Here is a 23989-nt window from a genome sequence, read left to right as displayed (position 1 = left end):
CCTCAGCCACCACGTGGCCTCCAAATCTGCAGCATGCAGTGTCACCATCTCCTTGGGCAGGCGCAATGTGGCACATGCATGGAGCGAGCTCTTCCCTGGTCACAGTGGCTGTTTTCCCACTTTAGGACATAACAGAAGATCCTTTCAACAACATTTCCTTTGAAAAATAATCCATCTAGCTCTGTTTTTGGAAAGTGCTTCATACCCTGCACAGGAAGAAGTTAATTACTGTCCAGGGGGTGAGGGCGTGTGTTCTCAAATGTTTTAAATGTTTAATTTTCTTGAAAGAAAAACCATCTCTGATCTCTGTTGGATCTTCTCTCTGTTTATACAGAGGGTTTCTATTAGCAGGGCCAACAGTACATCCCTGACTGCCACGTCCGTGTCCTTTTCTTCTTCCCTCAAAACAGGAACCCCTCCCAAGGGGTGTGTGTCCCACCTCTCTCCAGGGAGCAGGGGTGGCCCAAGCCCTCCTGATGGTGTCTGCTCCAAGGGCTGCTCCATCCAAACCCTGAGTTGAGGTGACACTATCTCTGACTGCCGCAACTTTTCCTTTTCTGCCTGTTTTTCAGGAAGATGAGAGAGGAGGGCTGGGTTACCCCCTTTACATCTCCTTCTGGCGAGAGGATCTGAGCAAAACATCACTGAGACCGTCACTGATGCGTTCAAGCCAGCTCCTGCTCACATCAGCTGGGGATGGACCATGATGAAGAGGTTTCCAGGGAGAGAGTGTCCTACAGACGTTCCTGTGGTGGAGAAGAGTGCTTGCTGTAAGGACACCATTAGCTTTGCTTAGTCCCAACCTCCTCTAATGGGAACTGGAATCTCTTCTCCATTCCATTTGCACCACAGGGGTGGCACAGACTCCCAGGCCCACCCAGGGGGTCCCAGTTGCTGGCCACCAGCTTGATGAATTCCTTTACAGGGTGCTGAGGCCATGGAGAGATGGGTTCTTTGGTGAGACAGCCCTGAATACCTGGCTGTGCATCACCTGCCAGGACACCCCAAACCCCACAGACTGCCATGAAGAATTGTTTTCCTTTTATTATTGCTACTTATCTCAGCCCTGCTAGTGCCTCTATCAGGACACTGTTGAGGTTGCTAATTTAATGCTGATGAGAAGATAATGAGGACAGTCATCAGTACCATAATACTGATTTGATTTTTAATCTATTATGATAAGGAAAAGGTGACTAAGAGGAAGGGCTGGGGAGCTGAGCGTGCTGGCTACGTGCTGTGGTGTTTCCAGATTGTGCTGCAGACTGAGGTGGGCAAACTCTGCAGGGCCTCCTGATTTCAGAGGTTGCTCCATAAAGATTTAAGGGCTGGAGCTGTCATCTGCCAGGGACCCTCATATGACACTATTGCATCGGGTTGGATGATGGTCTCAGGATCCTATTCTCTTCCAGGACCTCTAGGGCAGCATGTGCTAGCGCTAAATGAGTGGCGCCCCATGGGAAAGCTTGCTCTTCATCCTTGTGCATGGAGATGGTGGGGATTGGCTGTGGTGCTACTGAGTGGTGGAGATGAGCTTTGGCACTTGGCTGGGGGGCTGGAACAGGGGTGATGTTGGACAGGTTGAGGTGAACAAGGGGACTTTGAAGGCTCTGCAGGCTGGGTCTCATGGCTGTATCTCCCAGGGTGTCTTCAAACCTCTCCCAGCCTTAATTTTCAACTATCAAGTTCCTCCGGAGCCCTCTCCCAGAACAACTAGTATCTCACACCCATGGCTTGTGTGCTCAAAAGTGTCCTACTTCCCCCAGTGACCAAAGCCCACAGACCCCTTCCTCCAACTGGTTATACTGTGTAGCACTGTGAGCTGAGGAACAGGTTCAAAACTGACCTCTGAGCTTCTACAAAGCCGGATGTATTTTGGGCACTAAACATCCATCCCTTGCTCAGGCTGAGCTGAGCTCAGTTTGCAGTGAGTAAACAAAGCTGGTGCATAGACCACATCCATGTCTCATCTTGCTTGTGTGGACATAGCCAGAGAGGAAAGCAGCAATTCTGGGGGGAGAAATGGGAGGTGGAGAGGACGGGAGAGAGGGGAGATGGGGTGTTGGACAATGCTTGAGTGTTGAGGAGGCTGTGGGGGCCATGGATGCGTTCAGCTGAGCCCATGTTCTGCTCTTTGCACTGAAAACTGCTGTGGCTGGAGGAGGGGGCTGCCTGGGGAGCACTCCAATGTGCCTCTGCCGGGTCAGGGCTTCTCACAGCTTTATTTTGGCTGTGGGGGTGGCAGCGATGCTTTGCAGCAGGCTGTCGGGTGGCTGACGGTGCTGGAGGAACACCAGAATGACTTTATTTTGGAAATATGTCCCTGTGGAGCACTCAGTGTCCCTCGGCCATCCCGGCCCAGAGCCAGCCGAGCCGCTGGGACCTGCTCTGCTCACGATTGTGCTCGCCCCGTCTCTTATCGCTCTGCTGGGAAAAGAGCTGGCGAGAAATTGAGCCAAACCCGCGTGAGCTGTCGCTCCCTTCAGCATGCTTGAGCCAAAGGCTGGTCTCTTTCTTCCATTCGTTTTCCTTTCTTTCTTCTTTCTTTCCCAGGCATGTTTTTTGGGTGGATAACGTGGCAGGGAGGGTGATAACGTGGTGGGGTTTTAGTGCGGAGTGAGAAGGGGAGAGCAGTGTTGTGGCACGTCTCTGCCGTCGGGCCAGCCCGGTGCCAGGCAGGAAAGGGCGTCCCCAGCCCTGCACGGAGCGGGACGGGGAGGAAAGGAAAGGGACGGGGACAGGAAGGGCAGAGCGGCGCCCAGGGGGGTCACGCCAGGCGGGAAGAGCACCCGGCTCCCCCTGGGCAGGTTGTGCCCTTCAGCCTCCCCACGGGCCGGGGATCGGGGTAGGGAGGGATGATGTGCTGTTGAATCTGGCCCAGAATAAACAGCCTTCTGCCACTGGAGAAAACAGCCAACTTGTTTTCCCAGTGGACAGGGAAATGGTTGAGCCTTTTTCCTCTGGCCCTGTTCCAGACGGGAGATACAGCAGTGTTAACCCGCTCAGCCCAGGTGGGAGTGGGAGCTTGTCCTGGGGCTGCTGCCAGCTCCCTGGGGATGAGGCTTCTCCCATTTGGCTTGTGCTTCGCAGAGCAACAAGGTTTGGCATTGCCAGTGGGTTTTCTGCCCTTACTGTGTTGTCCATGCGTGCCCTTGGATGCTATGGCTGAGGGACTTGCTGCCTCAAAACCTGCTGCTCTGCCAGCCGTGGTGGTGGCCTGCTGGGAGGATGGAGGGAGCTGGAGCTGGGTCAGGGTGTACGTTCTCACACAGGTTCCAGCACACTAGGGTTGAATTGGCATCACAAACCATGGAGGGGAAGGATAGCAAAAAGCAACCCACACCTTCCTGAAGGACTTGATCTTTAAGTAAGACACCTGAGGAACCATGAAGTCCGTCACCTAATTGTGTTATGGGTGCCAAAACCAGAGCCTTCCCCTCCCTATGGGGCACGGCAGCCACATGAAGTCCCAGCATGTTTGCACTCTGGAGCAGAACTGAGCTGAGCACAGGCACATGAGTGAGTTGGCTGTAGACCTCCTGGAGCTGGCGATAGGATGCCTCCCTGCGGGAGGAGCAGCTTAGCATAAATATTTAATAGCTACAGTAAATATTTAACTTCTCCAACATGAGTGAGGATGGAAAAAATAGACCCTGGCAGGCAACCTCACAAAGCCCCTGGGTGAGATGCTTCTGAGCGCTCTTCCCAACAGCCCGTTGCACTGGCTTCCAGGCAGGACCTGGCTTTCATTAGATGTATGTGCAGAGCCTAACATAAGGAGGTTGTGATCTGAAATCAGCTCATTATAAAAATAGCGTGCCCTTTGCATGAGTCAAAAAAACACCCGCTCTTAATTAAACAGGAACGTCATGCATCTGAAGTTTAGACCGGCGCTTCAGCTGGTTCATGCTCGGCATTAAAATCATCTCCTTGGGCATTTCTAGCTCGAGAGGGTGCTTCTGGGAGGATACTTTTTTAGAGGATAGGCACAAACTATGCAGCAGAGGAAATTCTTCTTCGCTATTGAGGTTGCTTAAGGCAAATATTAACTCTAACAGAAGGGTTTCTGCTATGAACAGCATACGGTGGATTGCAGTCAATCCAAAACACGTCCTCTCTGCTGGAGGATCAGGTACACCCAAAGCAACAGGAGACACACTCACACACCCCCTTGTCTGACACATCAAACCTCAAAATTTGATTACCAGCATAATATCATCTCTTTTTAGCTGAAACTCCAGTTGCTGAGGTGATGTCCCACATGCGCAAGATGCTAGAAAAGCCCTTGTCCCTTGATGCAGCAGTCTGGGATCTCGGGGAGTGATGGGTGATCCCAGATCTCCATCCCAGCCTGTTTTATTCTGAAGAGCCAGTTTTGCACAGCAAGACCTAGAAACGTTGCCATCTGGTTGAATGTTTCTGTGCTAATAATAGTGTGGCTAAATATTTGTGTGAGGGCCTCTTTTAGCACTGGGGCTCCCAGAGGAATATGGGCTGCATCTCTGGGGTTTTTAATAGAAAGCAAGCAAGGCCATGAAGTCAGAGGAAGAAAAGGTGTCAGAAAACACCGGGTCAATAGGACAGGGCAATGGGGGACTCCAGCATGAAGAAGAGTCCTCCAAAGGCTTTGTGTGACCAGCTCCAAACGATGGCATGTGAGTGATGTGGTGCCACGTGGGTCTGGACTTGGGTGAAGCTCTGCCTCGTGCGAAGGAGGAAGCTTGACAGGTCAGCAAGCTAAAACCACTCAGACTCATCCTTCCCGAGACACATCGCCTGATACTGGTTCTCTGAACTGTGGTTTCCTGATGCAGCTGTTTGATAAATATTTATCTCTGCTCTATTGCAAAGCAATTAGGACAGCCTCAGAAGTGGGTTTACTCAAGAGGCACCACAAAAATAAGACAATTTGGATAATGAATGTATCTATTTATTTTCCACTCCTAAGGACTCTCCTGAAAGCTCCTGCGGAAGCAGGCATTTCCCAAAACTTCATCTAAGTGTCCGGTGCCGCACAAAGGTTAAAACCCATGTCTCTGTTCTCACTCGCCTCATACTGGTTTTACACCAGTGTCCACCCACCAAAGCTGCCAGTTTGCCCCAGTATAACGGGGCGCTGGACAGACTTCAGCCAGGCCATTGGCTGCAGTTTGGGAAGCTTATCCTTTAGCGTCCACATGTGCTCCCATCTTCAGCCTGAGAAGGGCGGACCTTCTCCCAGTGCAGGTTGTTGGGTATCAGTTGTAGGTAAACACCCAGTAACAGCAATTAGGCTGTGAGGGTTTAGTCTGCAGAACAGAGATGTGGTCTTTCCCTAAGGTAAGGTCTGGGGCTGTCATATGAGGTGCTTGGTCATGCAGAAAACAGTGGAGCCTTCAAGCTATGAGCTGATGAGAGAGTTGGTTTTTAGTTTTCTGCTTTAAGCTGTTTTTCAGCTGTCTACTTTTCACTTTGCTGAGGACAGAGAAGGCATTGGAGCCATTCCCAGGCCACAAACCCACACGGTACAGGGTGAGTGCAGGCAGGTTATGCTGACCGCTGTGGGCTTAGCTCAGGGGTCAAACCCCAGTTTCCTGCTCATGTCCACGAGCAGTCTGATCTCATGGTGTTCCTCATGTCTAGCAGTGGTTCTGGTGTCAAACAGAGGTGGATTGCATTCATTCCTGGAGCTCAGCCCCGATGGCCTCTCCATCAAGGACATGTGGAGGGACTGAAGGGCTTGCACACCCTTCATGAAAGGACTGAAGGGTCTGCACAGATTTTGTGGAGGGACCAAAGGGCTTGCACATCCTTTGTGGAAGACTCGAGGGTGTTGCATGCAGAAAAAGGAGCTCTTTTTATGGACTTGTAGTACAAACCAAGCGAATCCCTCATGTGTCATGGCCAGGAGGTTAACCGAGGCCCATTGCTGGGAGGTGACAAAGGGAAAGAAGAGTTTTCTTTGTTGGATTTGGGAAGGGGTAGCCCCTGCACTCTCCTTTATGGGATTGCTGCCTCTTGCACTGCTTTCTTCCCCCCTCCCTTCAGCCTGTTGCTCGACACAAGCCTCCCCGGCATTTGGGGCCATCCCCCCGCCTCCCCAGCATCCATCACCATCTGCTCACCACAGCCCCACACAGCTCGGCCCCGATCCCTTGTCCACCGCAGATCCACAGCCCTTTGTGCCATTTTATCCCCTCGGCTGTAACTCTGCCGCTTGCCCCTCGCTCCCTTCTCCTCTCCCGGAAAGGCGAGAGGTGGGGACGGGAAAGGTTTCCCCAGCTCTGTGCAGAAATGTTCAAGTGTGTCAGAAGACAAAGCCTGTCCCCTTTGCAACCCACCAGCTGCTGCTGCCACAAAAGCGGGGAGAGGAGGGGGGCTGGGAGCGTGGGGGGCACTTTGTGACCCGAAAGGAAAAACCTTGAGAAAAGAACAGAATAAATATCCCCTCCTTCCGCCCCTTCTTAACAAGAGGGGACAGAATTAAACACTTTTGTTAAGTGAGGGGTTGTCCCCCACACCAGTTAACACGGCTCCTGCGCCCTGTCCTGGTGTCGGACTTTAACTCACTCTGTGTCATGTCTTTCTCTCCGTGGGCAGAAAATTCAATTAGTCTCGAGCAAATGCCTTCCTAAAGGACACAGAAAACGAAAATAAAGAGGAGAAATCTGCTTTCATCATGTACAGAAGGAGGCTTTGAGGGGAAAATACAGATTAGGGAGATGAAGAGGCAGGTTTAAGACTTTTAAAAGGGGTTCTCTCTCCTCCTCTTTTCTTTTCTTTTCTTTTCTTTTCTTTTCTTTTCTTTTCTTTTCTTTTCTTTTCTTTTCTTTTCTTTTCTTTTCTTTTCTTTTCTTTTCTTTTCTTTTCTTTTCTTTTCTTTTCTTTTCTTTTCTTTTCTTTTCTTTTCTTTTCTTTTCTTTTCTTTTCTTTTCTTTTCTTTTCTTTTCTTTTCTTTTCTTTTCTTTTCTTTTCTTTTCTTTTCTTTTCTCTTTTCTTTTCTTTTCTTTTCTTTTCCTCTCCACCTTTTTTATTTTCCCTTCCTTTCTCTTTTCCCTTGATTTGCTTGCTTTCTCTTTCTTTATCCTTCTCCCCCTCCTCTCTTTCTCTCTCTCACACTCTTTCTCTCCTACACCCATCTGATGACCCAAGCCCGTTCCCATACACACCACCGCTGAATCAATTCAAACCCCAATGTACGCAGAGCTGTGTTCGTCTTGCTGTGACTAAGACTCCAAACCAGCCCTGGGTTTTTGTCTGTCTATATAGCTCCTCCATCCAGGTACAACAATACCCCACCGCCAGGGAAAGGGCAGGACTGATGCTGGGAACACTCCCCTGATGGGACACTGCTCCTGCAAACCCATGGAGATTTCTGTAAGAGCCTTCTGGCCATTAGTGGCCACTGGAAATCAGGGGAAATATTGCTGATGGCTCAGTGGTGAGGAGCAGGGTTTGGGCGCTGCGCCGGAGACACGGAAGGGCTGGGTGCCTCCTCCACAGGGCACTCAGCAGCTTATCGTGAGCATTTCCCAGCGATCACGCTTCCTGCCTCTTGATTGCAGATGCTGCTGTCTAATCACCGCTTCCTTCCCTGCCTCTCGCCCTGTGCTGGTGCTCAGGGCTCCCCTGCAACCCAGGGCAGGTTGGCATCATCCCATCCTCCACATTGACCTCCCACAACTGGTTTTTCCCCATGTTGTTTACCTTCTTCTCTTCCAACGAGTTCATCTTTGGATTCTGGGCTTGGTCCTCAGCTGCCAACACTCCGGAGCGAGGGCTGGTGCCTGATACTGCTGCCTGCCAGAGATAAGAGCTAATCTCTGCTTTATGGTTGCAAATACAACTTGCAGATCAGAATCTCTGTGCGGAAATCAGGACTGTACAAACACTCGCGGGAGGAGGGAGGGGGGCTGGCAGCACATCCCTTTTACTGAAGCTGTTTGTTGTTTTCTTGTGGGCTCGCCCCTACAAAGTGCCAGGCTTTATTAGCAGGGAGGTAGAAAGGTGCAACTCCAGCAAGCACTGGGTGAGAGGGACCAAACACATTGGTGGGGCAGAAGACTTCATTTTTTGACTCATCAGAGGCTGAGCATGGGGGATTCACTCACGAGCTTTCCTTGAACACAAGCTTCTCAAAGGTATGAGGGAGAGAAGGAAAGAGAGGTACTGTACTAAATGATAACCTGGTTGCATGATGAACTAGCTCACAACAGTCCTGCACTGAGATTTTAAGGCATTTCTGGTGTCTCTCAAGGTCAAGCCTTGGGAGGGGAAGAGACTCCACAACAAGGTAGGAATTGCCTGGAAGAGAGAAAATTTGGCTGTCCTTCCTTCCAGCACCAGCCACTGCCATCTCTTTAGGTGCACTCAACATCTGGTAGGAGACTTTGAGTTTTCAGCTTGTATTCTTCTCCCTCAAGGTCTCTATCTCATGAGCTCCCTGACACACAAGCAATGGATATGCTCGTCTCTTTCTGCAGCTACTGTTTCCATTGGCCAGACCACAGAGGACAATGGACTGGACTGTTTTCAGGTCGCTTTTGGAGATGAATGTGTAGCTGTGACCTCCCAACATTTGCCCATTGGCAAGAGGATGAACCAAGTCTCTGAAGTGCCCAAGGACAAGACCACACGGGATGGAGTGAGGAGACAACCGAGTCCCAGAGCAAAAGGATCAAAGACTAGGAAAAGAGCAGGAAAAAAGGACAGACTGTAGAATGAGAGGGAGAAAATCAGCTTGGACACCGAGGTTTGTCTCTTGACTTTTCCCTGTGTGCAGGTCCCCCAGTCTCAACTTGCTCTGGCCAGAAGCCTGAGCGGGAGCATTGAAGGAGCTGTGCAGAAACAGCACAGCAGCTCTCGCAGCATCTGCAGAGCCGGGTGGCTGCAGCACTGGTTAATCAGTTACTCGCTCATAGCCCCGAGCTCCTGCAAACTGCTTTCATCTCCAAGCCAAAGGAAAGGATGGATCATTCCTCAGCAGCTTCCTCTGCAACATCTGGGCTCTGCGAGAGCCGGGAGCTGCGCAGTGACCACAGCCACCCCGGCACGGGATGTTCCCTCTGGCCAGCGCTGTGGATGCATCCAAGGGGGTTCTCAGTCTTGGCTGTAGTCTTGGTGCCACCAACAGCTGTCATTCTGGCCCTGATCCAAGCTGTGGGTCTTTCCAATGTGGACAACCCAGTGCTCTCCACCTCCTGCTCCACTGCTGAGTTCTGAGGCTGTGCATCACCTGAGACTTAAATAATCTAAGGAGAGGGATGGCAAGCACTACCTCACACCAAACCCCTTGTCGCCTTAGCCGTTGCCCTGGACTCTTGTTCTCCTGAGGTCCCTGTTTTCCTTCCCTTTAAATAACACTTTTTCTTTCCTGCTCTCCATCCCATAAACAAAGTTACCAGGATCCACACTCCCAGGAAAAATTCCCACTCCTGTTCCCCTCACGGTTTGATGAGACAAAGTAGAAAAAATGTTCAGAGGGGAGAAAAAAGGAGCTGGTTTTGAAATGAATAGAAGCTGCTGGTCAGGCTGCCACCGAACAGACAAAGGCTTTCCAGCGTGTAACTGCTTGTCTATGCAGGGAAATTAATTGGAACAGCTTTTCCAAATTAGCTGCATGTGATAATGATAAAAATAATAAAAACAAATAGTGGATTAAGTTAAATTAGGAAAAAGCAGCTTTATTCTGGAATAGGCGTGTCCACATTCCAGCATATTTTATTCCACAATAGCAGCTTTGCTTGGCTCCTCTGCGCCGACAAGCCCTGACACCAGCCCTGCGCTCGCTCCCGCTCCTCCTCTGCAGGGCAATCCTGCCTGCTTGTGCTCCCCTCCTGCTGCCTCAGGCTCCTCCAGACCTTTTCCTTCAGGCTGCCATTTTCCAGCACTTCTCCCTGTCCGAAAGTCCTTTGGGAACGTGGCCCAGACTGTCTTGTGGACTTTTGGTGTTTCTCATCCCAGTGAAGGCTGCTCCCAGCCCTTTCCAAGTGTGCAAATGACCCTGCTCTCCCACTGTCCCTGCTCCCTGCAACAGCCTCTCAGCCAAATTTGGCATCGTTCCCACTTTGAAAATTCATTTGGGTCTTTGGTTTAGCATTCAATCCCTTCTGCCTTGCCTGCAGCCCTGAAAGCCGGCTCCCCCATCACACAGGCAGCTTGTCTGCCTTCAGCTTAGCTCCTAAGTGACATTTGCACACACATAGAAAAATCCTGGATTTATTTTGGATGGGGAAAGATGAGAATTTGGCACGCACAACCAAGTAGCGACCTCTCTGACCATGCTGCATTTGCAGAGCCTGGTTGCTGGATCCCATTTCACTGCTGCCAATTCCATGGGCTGTCTCCAGTGGGGTGAGCAAGAGTGACTCCACTGACCGTACGGAGCTGCAACAGTTTGCATCAGATGAGGATCTTGCCCTTTGTGTTAGAAGAAAGACATAATTTTAATTATCTTGACATATTTATCACTGTGAGCCTGGGCCTGTTATCTCCACGGGTTCATTTTCAAATGTGCAGAGCCACGAGAACACGATTGCCTTTTATTAAAATCCTGCTTGAGGTATTCCTGCAGCTGCACTTTGTGTCAAAGGATAAAAAATGTGCCGAGTGACTTTCCTCGCATTGTTAACCGGGAGTAGCTGTTGTGCGCTGCGAGCCATTGCCTGCACAATGGGGCTTTAGCTATTACAGCTAATTTATGGGTCTGCATGTGTTTGCCCTGTCAAACCTTCTTGCAGGGAGGGTTTAAAGCCATTGAAAAAATGGTTTGTGTTAGTTTCCCTAAAAGTTTCTTTGCTACGCAGACTGGAATGTAAGAGCTACTGTTCTGCTGTGCATCATGTTGAATCTCGGTCCTTCCTGATCCTGCACAGCAAAGCTGGGACAAATTTCGGGGGCCCGGATCTGTCCTGTGAGAAGGGCAGCATCACTGTTACCCCCTCCACCCATGGGACCACATGTGGTTTAATGAGTTGCCCATCAGTGTGCCCAGAGCAAGACCCTATTGGTTCTTCTTCTTTGACCCTCATTTCATTTCCATAAAGGGTTGGGGTTTTTTTCTTTTTCCTTGATATTGTCCATGCATATTTGGAAAGGACTTCAGACATCCGCCTTGTTGTCTGATGAGTTACCTGCCCGATTCTGCATCCATCTCGCTCTTAGATTGACCAAAGTCAGCCCTGCAGATTTCCTTCTCCCCATTTGAACAGCTGGGTAGTTTGTATCAGACATAGTAAATTCCTGGTGAATCATTATTTGTATTTATTATTAGCCACACCAAAGCGCTCAGGCATCCTAGGCATGGGGTCCTTGACCAATGCACAGAAATTATTCTCTTTCTCCCACCAAGTTTTACGATCGAAGGACAAAACACAAGATAACTGGGGCTTGTCAAAGAGCCCCAGACCATAGTGTCAGCCAGATTCTAAATAGTCTCAGCATCATCAGCAGGGCTAAAAATAAGTCTAGTTGGGTTTATTTTCATTATTATTCTGCCAGAATATGCCTTCTCTAGCTCATGGACTCACACCAGCCCTGCTCCCAAAGCTTCCAGGAGTAGCTTTCCCTCCTCCTCCTCTACTTCATCCCTGTCCTGCCATCCTCATCCCCTCGGGGACCCCATACGCAGCCTCCCGCTAGCCCCGAGGGACCCGCAGGTTCCAGTAGCAGATGGCAGCCGCGGGCGCCGGGTGACCTGTTAAACCACCACCGCTCACTGCCCACGAGCCCCCACCAGCCCTGGGCTCTGTGTTTATTTGTCTAACACGACCGAAGGGGCTGGTCCCTGCCGGCCGCGCTCGGCTGGCAGCCTTCATCCCGGCGATGCTCGTGCTTTCCCGCCGGGATCATGCTGTCGATCCCCAGGGCCAGAAGCATGTTTTCCCCAGACAGCAGCTTTCTCTGCATTTTTTTACCCAGGGTCTATATAGTGCAATGCAGGGCTGGCAAGGCAGAGCCCAGTCAAAACCAGCTTCAGCAACATGGGGAGGAATAAAGCAGCAAGAACCAACCCAGGATAATCGTTCTGTACCTCGGCAAGCCCAGGAGACCACCATGTGGGGATGGCTTTGTTCCTTCCATAGCTGCACTCAGTTATTTAGGGCAACACGGGCATCTGCTGCTGCCTCATGCTGGTCCATGGGGACCCATCTTGGCCTCCCAGTCCAGTGCTGGGGGATGTGGGACCCTTGCTCAGGCAGGTGAGCAAAGTACTGCTGGCAAATGGCAAAGTGAAGAGGGAGGGTGGCAATAAGAAAGAGCCCATGGTCACAGGGGATGTGCAGGACTGTAAAAGCACACTGCGATGTGTAATTATCAGCAGGAGGTTAGGGAATCAAACACAGCAAGTGGGTTATGAGAAGGTGAAAAACAACAATGTGGCCAACAATTTTTAATTATTCCTACAACAATAAGGGGAAACTAATCTCCAGGCTGAGGGTGAAAATTTAATTTTGCCCTTCACTCCCCTTCCCATCATTCAGCTGAGCACAATGGCACAGATGCAGCCTGGGATGTTTGTCTTTGTCCCGAGGGACGCCTCTCTGCTCTGGTGTGGCAGAGCCCATATCCTGGGGTAAATGCCCTAATCCCAGGGCCAGAAGAGGAGATTCCCTTGGTGGGCTCCCATCTCGTGTGCCTTTCAGCTCACTGTCATGATATATTTAAGTGGGAGCATTGCAAGTCTCACTATGGTGCAAGGCACTGTACAGACTCTGCCAAAAAAATGTTTAGAGTTTATAGAGGAGGCAAAAAGCAGAGGGGAAACTAAGGCATGAAGCAGGGACATGACATGCCCAAGTCTGCTTGGCAAGGAGCTGGCAGAGTCTTGGTCCTGGCTATAACTCACTCTGTGCTGCACTGACAACCCCTATGGCAGTGCTGAAGCCAAGCTTGGCCCCACTCACATCATCAGGGATGATCACCAGAGGGAATGTGGGGATGCCTTGGGGGCTCACCCCATGGCCAATACAAAGCATGTCACCATGCCAGGGTAAGTCTTTAAGATGCAAACCGCTTTTACTGCTGGAGCAGAATTGCTTTCATAGCCGCATCCTAGCACATCCCAGCCTCTCTGTCCTTCGCTTAATTAACTCCAGAGCTTGTACGCTTTTCTTTTTTTGGAGGAAAAAAAAAAAAAAAAGAGGAAAGAAAAGCAGAGAAGAATGCAATTTTTGAAAACATCCCCCGCCTCCGCGGGATGGTGTGGGTCTGCAGCCCCGCGGCTGACTTCCTCTGCTGTCCGCCCCCGCAGGACACCGGCGCTGGCCCGGCTCCCCCGCACACAGATGTGGGCTTCCCCCGGGCCCCCGGCGCTGTGCTGGGAAAGGCTAAACCTGCCACGGTCCTTTCACAGCTCTGCTGAGGATGTCACCCCCCGTCGGGGCATCCCCCGCACTTTGCATCATCCCTGGAGTGGCAGCTCCCAGGGAGTGGGAAGTGCTTCATCCCCTGCTCCATCTTCCCTCGGTAGGAAGGATCCTGGGTAAATAAACAGCAGCTGCTGGTGAATTGGATCCGACGGCTTTTTCCCATTCTCCGGCCGGCTCTGTGATTGCATCCAGGTGCAGGGAGCTGAGGCTGGAGGCTGAGCGCTGAGATGCTGGGACAAATTTGGCATCATTCTGCTTGAACAGCATTGGCTGCGACAGGATGACTCCGGGCTGACCCTTGGTAGACACGATGAAAGACAAGTCCCCTTGGGGCGAGAGTGACTGTGCCTCAAGCCCACAGGCTGTCCACAGTAGGGAGGCAATTCTGGGGGAGCTCATGAGCTTGGTCACCATCTCCAGCGCCCTCTCCTCCCATCGACCCAGCTCTTGTGCCCCACTCCACAGAAGGTGGTCCCCACCACATCAGGCTGTGCTGAATCCAGCAGTAGCCTTCAAGCTCAGTGCAAAGTTGGTTCGAGATCCAGGAAACAAAACTCATTTTCACTTTGAGCTGTTATTTTTGTTTTGAATACTGAGCTAGACCTACAGATCTGAGACCAACCCAGGTTCAAGGGGCTTTGTGGTATGGTCTCCATCCCTGCCTGGGGAACCCTGGGGGGATTCTTGGTGTTGCCCCCTGGTGCGGATGGCAGCCCTGCCCCCACCAGCAGCATCTCAGAGCAGCAGGGATTCTGACTGAAATGAGGAGTGAAAGGGTCATTGTAAGTCACCCTGTACACAGCATCTCTGTGCTCTCACATGGGGACTCAGAGCACCCGTCCTGACAAAACCCAACGTGCCCCAAGGCCCACTGTCCTTCTACCATCCAGGAGTCACTTTTCAGCCCGCAATCTGTGTCCACCCTGGCAATGGCACGGCGCCGCTCTGCAATGAATCACCGTCTGGCACAGACAGCATCCCTCTCCATACCACACCTGCCACGCTTTGGTTCGCCCTTCCCCTAGACAAGTTTTTCCCCCTCCCTTTGAGAGTGGCTCTTTTCAGCTTCCCATGAAAGGAGCCTGTTCACCCCGTGATGGATTGCACCTGATTTCAATATCAATGAGGGCATCGGCTCTGCCTGCACAGCCCCAAGCAGCCTGTTTAGCTGAGGTTTGTTAACAGGGTCGCCCTCCTCTTCCTCTGCACCCAGGAGCCAAGGCAGTGACTGATCCCATCCCTGGGAATGGATTCTCTTGCCAGTGATGCAGGCAGCACCGGTGATGGGTATGTATGATGCATGGGGCAACAGAGACAGGGATGGCCTCACAGGGGGGTTTTCTGAGCGCTGTGTGGTTGGAGAAGGATGGTTAGCACGGGCCCTCCACCACTGAGCATCCTGCCTGATAAGCCTGGCGTTGCCATGGTGCCTCCTTCCCTTCTGCCGATTGAAAAACAAAAAAAGAAAGAAAGAGGAGAAAAAAAGATGATGCTTTCTTTTCTCCCAGCCTTTTATCTCCCCCTGTAAGGCTGTTGCTTTGAGTTCTATGTCGAAAGCATCCATTACTAAAGAAGCCAGAGGGTGCCATAAATTCAAGTGGCCCCAAGCAATGCCTCTTGCCCCCCACCCCATCCAATCAGGCATCTTTGTTGTTCCTGCTGGCTGTGATTTATGGTCCTCAAGCCAGGGCTGTTCCCAAGAATGCTGTCCCTCTTGTCCCCAGCCTGGCAGATGAGTCACTGAGGAAGCACTGGGTGCGTGTTGGTGCTGCAATACCTGCCCCAAAACCAGCAGCCTTGCTACACAACGAAAGTAGCCTGAGCAGATGCCTGCTGCTCTCCATGTTGCTTGTCCCGCAGGGATTGGAATCATGATGACAGCCCCCTGCTAACCAGCTTTTTAAAGCTATCCTGTGTTTCAGAGATCCTGAGCTTAATTCCCATCGCATGGGCCAAAAGGGTGTCAGCTTCCCAGCGAGGTGCAGCATGGTTGGCAGCCTGGCGAGGCTATGAGCAGCTTCGCTGAGAGCATCCTACGGGTTTCTTCAGCAATAAAAATCCCCTGCTATACTAATGTCTTATCCGAGAGAGCAGAAAAGGCAGAAACTCTATTGATACCAACCTCCTGCACTGAGAAAGCGCAAATGAAACCATCCCAGAAAAACACATCCTCCCAAGCCATCCTGGCTGCTGTGTGTGCTCAGATCAGAGCCCAGATGAAGCGACCGGAAAGTCCCATGGAAAAGGTGAAGAACAGCGATGTGAATTACTCAGCCAGCTCTGGCTGGCCCAAAAGGCAATCCCCCGCTTTCCCCCTGCCTGCAGCCTGCTTAAAAACATGCCTCTGTCTCTGGGGCTCTAACAGAAATGTTGAGACAAAGTTAGCGTCTTGTTCCCTCCTCTCCCCTCTCTGGGGTTTAGTTAAGCTTTGTGTTGTGGAGAAGAGAAGGAAAACAGAGGGAGAGGGGAAGCAATGCAAATTTTTAAAACAGTGAAGGACTCCTCCAGTGCCCTGGGGAGCTGGGAATGGGAATGAGGATATAATTTTCCAATGGAATAAAATAAACCCTCCCGATGAGCCAGAGATACGAATGACCACACGAGGTCAAGGCAATTTGAAAGTTTGGAGCAGCCAGATGGCTCATCCTCCTCTGCAGTCCCCTGGCTTTGTCCCTTCAGCACCCAGGCTTCTGTCTCACATGTCCTTGGTTGAGTTTTGGGTTTCTGTGCTAATGCTGCTCCCAGGGACGTGGGCCAGAGCCTCCAGTGATGCCAGTGTAGCTTCTGCAGACTCTGCTGCTGGGATAGCAGCAGAGTTATCCTGCACCAGCTCTCACCAGGCCACGGTCAGTGAAACCTGACACCCTGCCTGTTATCCTCCTTTTATTTATTAACTGCCATCCTTCATCACACACAACATAAAGTGACAGCACGGTTGATTGTACTGCCTCCAAGCCCTGTAGTGACACCCTGTGACAGCACCCTACGTGATGAGGGCACATCTCAACCTCCCACCATGGTGCACCTTCCCCAGGGTCCCCATGCAAGAGGTGGCCGTCCAGGCTCAGTGTCACCCTGCTGACAGCAGGTGGGATGAGTTTTCCACTTCTTCCTGGCACACATGGTGACAGCGGCTGCGAGGGCACGGGGATGGGTCTTTTGTATTGCTCATCCCTCCTTCTCTCATCTGACCGAGTCGAGCCTTTACCCCTGGACTTCTCTCCCTGAAGCAAGAGAAGGCTTTTTCTGGCTTTTGTTGAAATTAACTTTCAAGGCTGGTGTTGAGCAAACAACTGGGAAGGTGCCAAAGCTCTTATTTTGGAGACCCGATCTCCGGCGGAGCCACGGGGGCTGTTGGCAGCGAGGCGAGCAGCTGCGCAGCAAGACGTTGCATCACGGAGGTGGATATAGGTGCGGCCCCTATGGCGGGCTGTTCGTGCCTTGGGGCTACTCTTTACTGCGGTGTCTGACAGATGCTGGCAGGTAAGGGCTGGCCAGCAGGATCAACGCTGTCTGAAACACAAATGCACACCAGAAAAAGGTGCCGGGAGGCAGGGATGGGTGAGCACGCTGGAGTCTTCTTGACAGCTGGATTTCCTGTGCTTGTGCCAGCTCCCTGCCGCAGGTCTCTCCCCAGTCCCTGTGCAGCTCCTGGGGGCCGCTGCACCCCTGGAAATGAGGAGTTGGAGAAATTCAGGGTACGGTGAGGGGTCTGCAAACCTCCCGCCATGCAGGCAGCGTTCCCAACAGATTCGCCCTGGTGCTCCCCACCAGGGAGGGACTGCGAGGGGGTAGGGGCTTAGAGCAGAGCAGCTTCAGCCCTCAACTACAGACTGCAGGTGATGGAAATATCCCAGTAGGTCTCCGACAGGAAGGTCAAAGCCCTTCTAAGCCCAGCTCCTTGCAAAGGTTGCCACGGGGTCTGGTGGAGGCTGCCTCAGGAGCCAACATTGCATGGGTGAGATGTGCAGGCGCCTTCTGCACCCACTCCATGGCCTCCAGCCAAGCCGCAGTCCACAAGACAGAAGTAAATGAGATCGCACGAGCCGTATCTCTGTGGGTTTTCCAAGTGAAGTCCTTGGAAGACTAAATAGGGTGGGTCTCTCCCCTTTCTTCTCTGGAAATTCCCTATGTGTTTGTGTTTTTCCATCCAGCCTGCGCATCGTAGCAAGGAATCTGGTTTCGGTAGCTCCTGCCCTCCCGGTCCGTCCCTTGCGGGAAGCGCGATCATGGCTTGTACGCCGATGACGCCAGGTCGTACCACGTGCCCAGTGAGTACTTTTGGCAAGTTCTGGAAGTGAGTAAAATTGAGAAGTAAACACAGGACTGATGTATAGAGACAACCCTAATATTTTCCTGGGCAGCTTTGTGGCGTGCAGGGCATCAGCATTGTGGTTAATTAAACTGTTGTCTCCATAGCAACCGGGCACGAATAAGAGGAATTAAATACTTTCATTTATAGTGGCAGCCTTCATCCTGAGATGAAATGGGAACCAGCCCCTCTCCCTGCACACACAGCATCTCCCAGGCAGCTTCTGTAGCGGGAGAGGGAAGAAAAGACTGCTTGTTTCTTGAGATGCCCTTTACTACTGAAGCTCCTTCTACGTGGTTTTATTCAGCTGCATCTTACACCAGGCATCAAACAAGCCCCAGACTATTACGTGCTGAAAGCTTTCCCCGTGGAGAAAGCTGCTTGGATCTGCCTTGTGTTTTCCAGCCCATCTCCCCAGTGAGACATACAGACAAGTTAAAACAAGCAGATTTCGACAGGGCCCAGAAAGAGAACGGTGGAGGATCTGCCAGGCACAGAAGAGCTGCCTCCCCTCACTCCCCACCCTTCCCAGTGGAAATCAGGGAAGGTCACTGCTTTCCCAGCTGCAGGCATGGGGATTTTCTTTCCCATTGGCATCCACTGACCCCAATGCGAAAGAACCAGTCCGCAGCAAGGAGGAAGAAACTCATCCCACTGGTGGCAGAGTGGGGAGGTGATGGGGAACTGCATGACCAGCTCCAAGCAAGGGTGGGGACTTTGCTACTAATGTGAGCTGAAGGGTCATTAGGCAAGGGCATCCCTGCATGTGCAAGCGCATCCGCCTTGCTGTTCCCTCGCACCCAGCCCCGAGGCATCCCCAAGGCTTGGGAAACGGGGGGCAGGGTTGGAGCATCTCTTTCCCAAAGAGAGGTTTCCCCTTATCCAGGGCTGGAGAGTTTCTCCTTTAGCCTACAATGGTCCCCAAGTGGGGATTACCCCATCATGGAGTTGAGCTTTATGGTTTTGGGTTCTCCAGGGCTCCAAGAATTGCATCCAAGGCCGGCAGCAACATTGACTCACTAAATGACCCAAAAGAGGGAGTTTGTGAAAGGAAGACTATTAGGTGAGAGGTTGGTCTAAGCATGGAGGCAAAAAGAGAAGAGACAGTGCAGAAAAAGGAGGAACAGGAAAGGGGAACTTTGTGGGGCAAAAAGGCGCATTTTAAGGTCCTTTGGAGAAGAAGATCTTCACCTTTATTCAGACCAACTACTCAGTCCATAGTTTTGAAAAATTCTGCTTACAAAGCTTGGCCCTGGAGCTGAGCTGCTCGTTGGTGAACAGGACTGAGTTCAGCAAAAAATGTGCCCTTTTGTGGGGAACCAACAATGTGCAAATCCAGGTCAAATGCAAATGCAGGGCTTTGGCCAAAACAAGTGAGGGAGATCATTTGGAAGATGTTGAAACATCTCATTTCAACATTTTTTCAAAACAAAACTTTTTTTTTTTTGCTTCTTTATTTCAAAACAGCTTTTCCTATTTGAACAGTGCTGTGAGCCAAAAGGAGAAGAAGGGTTAAAAAGGTGCAAAAAAAGACCCCCAAAAGGGAAGAAAACATTGTGGGTTTGGTTGGAAGGATGTTTCAGGTTGAGCTGAACTGACATTTTTTTTACATCTTGCCAACTTTTCTCCCCTTGGTATTTTTTTGGTGTGGAGAGCGAGTGGAGAAACCCCATCCAGCAGGGCACCCCTGTGAACCAGGGATGGAATTTGCTGTGCAGCCATCCCAGATACCCATCTGCTGCTTAGGAAACCTCATTTTTCCCTTCTCTCTGCCAAATTTCAGGAGCTGAGAATGCAGCATTGCAGTCCTGTCTGTCTGGTGGGGCACTGGGTGAAGAGCAAACGTTTCCTGGGGTCAGAAATCCCCCCGCGTCCCCGAGGGGATCCAGCTGCTCCATCTCAACGGTCTCCCCTCTTCCCTCACCCCTGGCATCTCTCTGTTTTTCCACTCGAGCATGTGAAGCCCGAACAGGGTGAGGAAGAATATGGCCCTTTGTGTGAGCTGAATATGGGCCATGTGTTGCGCTAATGCTGCCCACCCCGAGCTGCACATTCAGCCCTAGATTAGCGCAGCTATCAGGACACATTTAGATATGGACGATTTCCTCCGCTGTCGCCGACGAGCGGGGACAGAGTGTGGGAAAGCTCTTCTCCAGGCGCGGGGCCCTTCTCTCACCCATCGTTGCCCAATCCCAGGGCCGGGGGCCGGTTGTTAATCGGATTCCCACTGCGCCGGGCAAGATACAGCAGCGGCGTGTGACCTTCCCAGAGGTGTGGGGCGGCGGAGGAGCCCTGTGGGAACCAGGGCGAGGAAGGCTCTGGTAGGAAGGAGGAGATTTTTCAGGGTTCAATAGTCAAGGTCTTTTCCAGCAGGCCACCATGCCTTGCAAGCTCGAATCCCACCTGTGATATCCCCAGTTCCTGACCCCCCCACTTAGACAGCCCACCTGTTAACCCTTGGTGGCCTGGGTGACTGGGAATGAATTTAGATGGACAGAAAGTGCATAGGGGAGGTAGGAGAGAGGCAGATGCGGTGCTGCCGTAGAAACTGCATCGCCCTGTGGCTGTTACTATGTGGAAAGCCTCCCTGTCCTGGTGGGAGGGCTGGATCCAGCCTGGATCAGCAGTGGCTGACCTGCTATGTCGTGGGCTTTGTAGCACTGAGCAGCACACAGGTGGCACATCCCCATAGTCCAGACACTTGTCAGCCCTGCCCAAAACTGGGGTGCTACATGGAAACACCTTGCCAAATAGGACTGATACCTTCTTTCTGTCACTGGCAGGAATAGGGGCAATAGAGAAGTTACGTGGCTTCTTCCCAAGAACTACCTGGTAGGTCCCTGTCTCCCCTAGAACCTTGCTGTTTGGTGCAAATGTATGTCGTACGCTGTTGCAAAGGTATACTATTGCTAGCTACACTGTGCAGGCAGGATGTCAGCTGTGACCGGTGGGGCAGACCCCCGCAGACCCCCACAGACTCAGACTGTGTCCCCCTCTCCCAACAGCAAGCTGGGGGGTGACCAGTGCAGGGGTGGGCTGTGATGGGGACCACAGCCACAGCAACCTGGCAGCAGCTGCGATGTCTCCTCTCCGCCAGAGCCAATGCACCTGGAGCAAGCACCCGGTGCTTTCGCTGCTGCCTGAAGGATGGGGACCATCAGGATGGTTTGTGGAAACCTTTGAGGGATGGGGCTCGGTCAGCTTGTGGGAATCAGCAGTGAGGGAAAGCAAACCCCCGCAGGGACACTTCCAAAGCAAGTGCCAATCCCGCCACCTCCTCCTTCCAGCCCTGCGGTGTCTCCACACCCGGTCCCGTGCTGCCTGCGGCCTCCCTGCCGGGAAGTGCTTCTCATTACTCACCTTCCCAAAGAGGGAAGGAAGGATGGCAAACTTCACACCACCGTGTCAGGCAAGCTCCCAGCACACCTCCTCAGCATCCTGCCTCTCCGCCCCCGTGCCTTCTCACCCACCACCTTCTCCTCCCTCAGATGTTGCTATAAAGACATCAGTGGCAGTAAAGAGGTTAATGCGTGTGGGAGGAGGAGGCGGGGGAGAGTGAAGCGGTTCCCATGAACCGGGTCCAAGGCTTTTACAGCCTCCTTAGCAAAGCAGAGCATCTGGCCACGGGGTTCATTTGCCTTAGAGCAGATGGTTCTGTCCTCCATCCGTGTGGCCAGGCAGGCAGGCGATGAGCTGTGGCTGATGCTGAGCCCCAAAGAGCCTTTTGTCATTTGGAGATTTTGCAGGAGACAGGGCTGAGCTTCTTGGAGGGGGAGGGAGAGGGACAGGAAAGAGGTGCCTGGGAGAGCTCTGAAATGCTCAGTCTAAGCAGGCTTCTGTACGTGGTTTGGTTTTTCTTAAAGCCTCCAGAGCTCCGTGCTGAGCCCTTCACCCAGAGTCCTTAGCTCACAGGTTGTCACCCAGCATTGCTCTGCCAGGGGACCACTCTCCCAGCTATAGAGCGGCACTGGGACCTCCTGGCTGTCATGACACGGAGTGCGCAGGCATCAGTGCAGAGACAAGAGACCTCTGTGACTTTGGTCAACCTGCCTGGGCATGTCACCTCACTGGAAGGAAGGTGGGCACATCCAGAGCCATGTCTTTGGTGTTGCCTACCTCATCATGCTGCCCAGGGACACTCAACTGGAAAACACTGGGACATCCTTCTGGAAGAGGCTTTGGGTAGGCTGGAAAAGTCACATCTTTTGTCACCTCTCCAGGGCCACAATGCCGGGCTCCCAAATATGGCCTGAGGGCTGTTCTGGGGCTGCACTTCCCACAGCAGTGAGATACACCCCCAAATACAGCTGCCACATTTACCACGCTCCTGAGCAAGGTGTTTGGTGGAAAACACCATTGCTAAAGATACCACAAGAAAGATCTATGACCTGATGGTTTAAGGCTGTAACCAGAGCTGAACTTAGCAAGCTCCTGGTTTCCTAAGAGGAGTCTTCTTCCAGTATGCAAAAGGTTTCCATGTCTGGTGCTGCTGGGCAAGACTGGGGCACAGTCCTGGAGCGGGACCTCAGCATCACATTTGATGTGCCATGAATCATTGCCTCCGGTTCACTTTCTGTCACGTGTGACATCTATCTGTAGTGCCTGGAGGTAACACAGGGCTCCACATCTGTCTATGCTGGAGAACAACCTCCTTGCTCATCCCTCTCTGAAGGGAGAGTTAAACTTCTCTATTTATCCATATCTGGGCTTGCAATCTCTGACAAAATTGCTCTGTGCTGTCTCCTCAGCAGCTGTGACATAATTATCATTACCAGAGATTTAAGCAAACCCTGCCTTTTGCTCTTCAAGCACTACAGCACTTTCTCACCACTTCTCCCAGAAATAGGCCTTTCCTCTCCCAAATTTCTGCCCCACAGTTGAGGACCTGAGGTCCTTGTCTTGGATCCTTTCCCCCGACTTGGAGGACTTCAGACCATGACACCACTTCTTTTCTCCCTAGCCTCCTAAAACAATAACCCATCCTCAGTGATTCAGGATGGTATATGATGATTTTTGAAGATCCCACATCGCTGAGGGTTCCTGCAACATCCTGTGCTCAGGAGGAGGAGGATCAGCTGTACTGGCTCCTCCAGGCTTTCTCCTGAGCCTGGCCTGGAGACCCACCTGCACTGTCATTCCTCTGGGTCCCTGGAGGTGGGAGAAAAGTCTGAAGTCACCAGGGACTCCAGATGGACCTACATCATCCCTGCTGTCCTGTGGAAACTGTGTCTTCCCCTGGTCCTTTTACAAGAATAAAGAAAACTGATGAAATCTGTGACTTTGCCAACGTGCTTCTCAGCCCCCCAGGTCTCCAAGCTTCCAGGACAGCTGTAAGTTATTCTAGGAGAGCCTATATCCTCCCATCTCGCTGGATTGTCCTACCTTGGCTCCACCACGTCCCAAAGGGAGGACAACACTAGCACAGATCTTCCTCTGCAAGCCTGTTTACTAGAGGATGGGAGCAATTTTCCAGATGTGCTGGAGGGAAGTGGCTCCATCCAGGGACCTGCCCATCGTGTGCTTTGTATCCTTGCTAAGACATCTTTTCCTTGCACGGAGGATGCATGTGTTCGGCAGCCGTCCCGACTCGCGTAAGCCTGGACCCGCTCCCAGACACCTCGGTCAGGGCCACGTCTGATGGGCTGCAGGCTCATGTGTGCCGAGGCAGCTCGGGAGAGACCAGCCTTTTGCTGGCCTCGCTGCTGTGCTTCCCAGCTGCTGCACGGACATTCCTGCACATCCAAGAACATCCCTCCCTGTCCAGGGACACAGCAGCAGGTCACATCCCCATCCTGATGGCAGTCACCCTAGCAGCATCTCCCACCTGTGTGTCCCATCATCTCCAGAAATGCTCGTGGTTTCCTGCCAAACTCAACGTGCTCAATCACACTAAGCCATGAAGGGCTTCTCACAACCTGGCAGAGGATTCCTCTTCCCAGAAGACACAGAAAGGAGCCAGCTTGGTTTAGAGAACTGAGAATAACAAAAAGGAAACGCAATGAGCTGAAGTGCAATAGGACGCGAGTGTCTGGGTGCTAAAGACAACAGGGGAAAGTCAATGGCAAACAGCTGTAGTGCAGATGCTGAGCAGAACCGAAAGCCTCGGCTCTGAGGGCAGACTGTGACTTACCAGCAGATGCAGCTGGGATGAGTAAATTGGTTTATCGCTAAGGGAGGAGGTCATTTGTCACCTTAGGCAAAACCAGAGCGTCACAAATGAGAAACTGCAAATTCTCCATGACATTGCACCGTAACAGAGAGAAACCACAGATGATGCCGCGGAGAGCAGCCAGGACACTGGAAGAGGAAGCAGTGGGCAGGAAGAGAAAGG

This window comes from Patagioenas fasciata, chromosome 15 (genome assembly GCF_037038585.1).
Source record: "Patagioenas fasciata isolate bPatFas1 chromosome 15, bPatFas1.hap1, whole genome shotgun sequence".
Classification (NCBI taxonomy): domain Eukaryota; kingdom Metazoa; phylum Chordata; class Aves; order Columbiformes; family Columbidae; genus Patagioenas; species Patagioenas fasciata.
The sequence above is the reverse complement of the archived record's forward strand: the minus strand, read 5'-3'. Positions refer to the sequence as shown.